We start from the raw sequence: 4,188 nt of genomic DNA, 5'->3' as shown, positions 1-4,188 counted from the left end.
TCTTGGAGTCATTACTGACTCCAAGATGAACATGGGCCGACAATGCAAGGTCACGGCTGGCAGGGCTAACCGGACCTTGTCGTGCATCCACAGGTGCATCTCAAGTAGGGCCAAGGAGGTGATCCTCCCCCTCTATGCAACACTGGTCAGGCCACAGCTGGAGTACTGTGTCCAGTTCTGTGCACCCCACTTCAAGAGAGATGTGGACAACATTGAGAGGGTTCAGAGGAGGGCCACCTGAATGATCTGGGGACACCAGGGCAGACCCTACAATGAGAGATTGCAGGACCTGAATGTGTTTAGCCTTCACAAGAGAAGGCTGAGGGGGGACCTGGTGACCATCTATAAACTCACTAGGGGGGACCATAAGGGTTTGGGAGAGACCTTGTTTCCCCTAGCGCCCCCTGGCATAACAAGGAATAACGGCCACAAGTTGTTGGAGAGTAGGTTTAGATTAGACATCTGTAAGAACTACTTCACAGTCAGGGCGGCTAGGATCTGGAACCAACTTCCAAGGGAAGTGGTTCTGGCTCCTATCCTGGGGGTCTTTAAGAAGAGGCTTGATGCCTACCTGGCTGGAGTCTTTTGAGCCCAGTTTTTCTCCTGCCCAAGCAGGGGGTCGGACTTGAAGGTCTACAAGGTCCCTTCCGACCCTACTTCTATGATTCTATGATTCTCCAATACATGTGTGAAGGCCCTGATCGTTGGACTATGGCTGTTCTGTGCATGCTATGTCTCTTGCTCGCTCTCTCTAGTTACAAGACTAGAACTTTCATCTTAATAGAAATTTAGCCAAAATTGTATATTTCCATAAAAGTTTTTGATTTCAGTGAAACAGCATTTTCTGATGAAATAGTAGTTGGTCATAAAATGTCCAACCAGCATTCCTCCTATAGCTGTGTAAGTAACCTTGTCTCTGCTCTGATTCATACATCATAAGAATTGGTAACTAAAGTTCCAGTTGCAAAATATTTCTATTGGTAATGATGAATGAACCAATAAATTTGACTTGACTGGGGACACTGAAAATTACTCTAATGTATAAGTCCACAATTTGCCTTATGGATAACCCAGAAAAGGTGCAGAATTGACTAGTATTTGTATGCAAAAAACATTTCTTCCTGTCAACTTGTATGATTCCTGATATTAGGATTTTTTGAGATACCCAATTCCTTATTAGTTTCTATTTAGCTGTCCAAAACCTGAGCCTTAACATAAGTACAAGTTAGCCATCTAGTCAGGTGGGGGATCACAAAACATTCTGACTACTTAACAATGCTTTGGAAACATTGCTACAGCTACATAGACTGTAGAGTGTGTGAATACCTCGCATACTTCATGTATCATTCCAGATTGAATGACAGAAAAATATACCAAAGATATAATACCGCTAGACTTTTCCAACATTGTACTAAAGCTAAAAGTGTCATAAATGAAAGCATGTTCAAGTCAGGCAAAGCTCAAATCCCCTCTTACCTGAAGTAATTGTTATGAAAAAACATTGCCAGTGATCCATGTCACCTTTTCTATTTTTTCCCCTTTTGTTCTCCTTCATGTTTTTCCACCTTTCTGACCTTTTTTGATTCTTCTGCTTTCTAGCTTGCTTCTTGAGTTTCCTCTTTTACAGCCTGTATTGAATAACATATTATTCTCAGTCAGTATTTGCTCTCACCTCCTGCCAAGTCTATCACCCTCCCCAATCATCCTATCTGGAAGCAACTGCCTCTCTCCCGCTCTAATGGTCTTTAGTATCATTAACCAGGCATCATTCATTACTCATATCTAGCCTTATTTTCTGCTTCAGTGTTCTAGTTCTCAATTAATTTAAAAGATTTTAGACAAAGTAGATGTTTTAATGTTTATTTTTTCTGCCCTGGGTAAACAAGTATATCTTTGAATAGAAATCAGAGAAAAACATAGACTTCAAGAGTGAAAACAGAAAAAAATTCTATAATTCAACTAATCCTGTTCAGTTATAAAAATGTTATGAAAGCTCCGAAAAATGTGTTCCTTTGGATGCCTGTCTAGACTTTTGCTAAATTGGTTTTTCTTAGCTTTGTGTTGTCAAAACAGTGCAGAATAGGTCCCTGATACACTTTTTTATTTGTTGCATAATTTATGAAAGTATCACCAACTGGTGACACATTAAGATTATCATACGATACTTCCACGGCATAAAAAAGTTGCTGTTTAATGAGAAACCTCCTTGTGGCTGATCTCTCATTTTTATCCAGGGATAAATTGTTTTAATGTCTGGTATAGTACAATTTAGTGTGTGAGCAAGTGCCCATCCCAGGGATGGTCATGATGCCCCCTGGTGCTCACTCAGCCCTTGCCAAACTGGATTCCCTTGAAACCCTCCTGTAGCAGGGCACTAGGGTGCCTGCTACTGAATCATGGTAAAAGGGGCTTAGCTGCCACTCATTAGGGCAGCAGGTGGGAGTTGCTATAGCAACTGATTGGGTCAGATGACCGCCAGGGGGCAGGGCCTGGCCTTTATAACCAGAGAAGGCTGAGGCCAGAGAGCAGTTCCCCTCTGGCAGCCTCAAAAGCAGGAGCTTTGCTAAAGTAGAGCTGAGCAGCACCTTAGAGAAGCCTTGTGGCTGGAGAGCAGCTGCTTGGCAGTATTGGGTGGAGGGAACCCAGAGAAGGAGATCCGTGAGTGAGGGAGCCAGGTTTGCCTGGAACTTATGTTGGGATCCCGGAGGGGGAGTTTTCCGTTGTGCTTGGAAGTTGTGTTTTGGGAGTTTAATTATTGTTACAAACCGGAGGACCAGGTGAGGCTGTAGGGGTGGAGGAGGCCTCAAAGGGAGCTCCCCAGTAGTGGGGGGAGTTCCTGGCACCAGAGAGGGTGCTACGTTTTGGGGTGTCCCGACCTGAGCCCCAGTGCGGGCGATATCGTGACAAGCCTGAGTCAGGCATAGACCCAGGAAAGGCGTCTGGGGGCCAGGTAAGGCTAAGGCTGCCTTAGCCCCAATTGGGAAGAGCCCCAGTGGGGCATAGAACCCAGGCTGGGTCTGGGGGGCCAGGTAAGGCTAAGGCTGCCTGAGCCCCAACCGTGAGAAGCCTGAGTCGGGCATACGACCCTAGAAAGGGTCTGGGGCCAGGTAAGGCTGAGGCCGCCTGAGCCCTGAGCGTGAGAAGCGCAAGACTAGGCCCAACCGCGGGCAAGGGCATGCAGGAAGTGCAAGACTAGGCCTGAGCGCGGGCAAGGCATGGGAAGTGCAAGCAAGGCCTGAGTCGGGCGTAGAACCCCGCAAGGGGTCTGGGGCCAGGTAAGGCTGAGGCCGCCTGAGCCCCAAGCATGCAAAACGCGAGGAGCACGGGAAGCGCAAGTAGCGGCCCAAGTCAGGCGAGGATCGCGGGGCGCGGGCCCGAGTGCAGGTGACCGCGAGACATATGAGGGGTAGGCCCCAGTGGCGTGCTGCCTGGAAAGGGGAAGCCCCGAAAGGGGGCGAGCCCAGTTAGAAGCCTGGTGAGGGCAAGGAGTGCATAAGCGCAGAGGAGCAGGCCCCGGGAAAGAGGGGGCGCGCGTATTGAGGAGAGCCTCTATGGAAGGGACTTTGGCAGGCAACTGGACCAGGCCTGGCATAGCAAGGCAGGCACCATGTCAGCGCAGAAAGAAAAGGCAGCCTCCCCTAAACACTTAAAAGATCAAAGATGTGGTGGGCGAGATTGGTGAGGGTGCATTTTTGACACCAGCTAGACATGGTAGCCAGGGGGTGCTAGGGGAGTTCACAGCACCCCTGGGTCACCCTGTCACACCTCCCCACTTAACTTGCCCACCACACCTTAATGTTACTAATTTCTGATGAAAGGGAGGCTTCCCCAGGGCTTCCCAAGCCTGGTCTTACTCTTAGGAACACAGGTCCTCATGGTCATTGTCTTAAGGGCTAATTTTGTGGGCTCCATCCTCCCCTATACCCACTCCCATGCTTCACAGATGATCTACTAACATGCATCCTTCATGGGCTATGGACTTGTACCTTGCATGTCCTGTGTGCCAGACCTCTGGGTTCTCTAGCCCTGCTGACCCATTGCCCTTTCTATGGGCTCAGGCCTTTTGGCCCCACACTCTGGCAGGTCCCAGGCACTACAGCTTCCCTCGATGCACGATAGTCCCCTCTGGGCAATGGACCTTACTCGTTCCCCCCAAGGCACTGGACATTTGCACTATAATCCCTCCTG

General features: G+C 48.5%; 1 long non-coding RNA gene across 1 annotated transcript in view; it reads right to left on the bottom strand.

The window, feature by feature from the left end:
* The window catches only part of LOC109301013, a 19,100-nt gene that overhangs the window by 11,532 nt on the left and 3,380 nt on the right, over window positions 1–4,188 (bottom strand). The window contains exon 2 of the long non-coding RNA XR_002098405.1: window positions 1,477–1,628. This is a non-coding gene — a long non-coding RNA (uncharacterized LOC109301013). The remainder of the gene's footprint in view (window positions 1–1,476; window positions 1,629–4,188) is intronic.

This window comes from Gavialis gangeticus, unplaced genomic scaffold (assembly GCF_001723915.1).
Source record: "Gavialis gangeticus isolate Ggan-Ray unplaced genomic scaffold, GavGan_comp1, whole genome shotgun sequence".
NCBI classification, from domain to species: domain Eukaryota; kingdom Metazoa; phylum Chordata; order Crocodylia; family Gavialidae; genus Gavialis; species Gavialis gangeticus.
The sequence above is the reverse complement of the archived record's forward strand: the minus strand, read 5'-3'. Positions and strand labels throughout refer to the sequence as shown.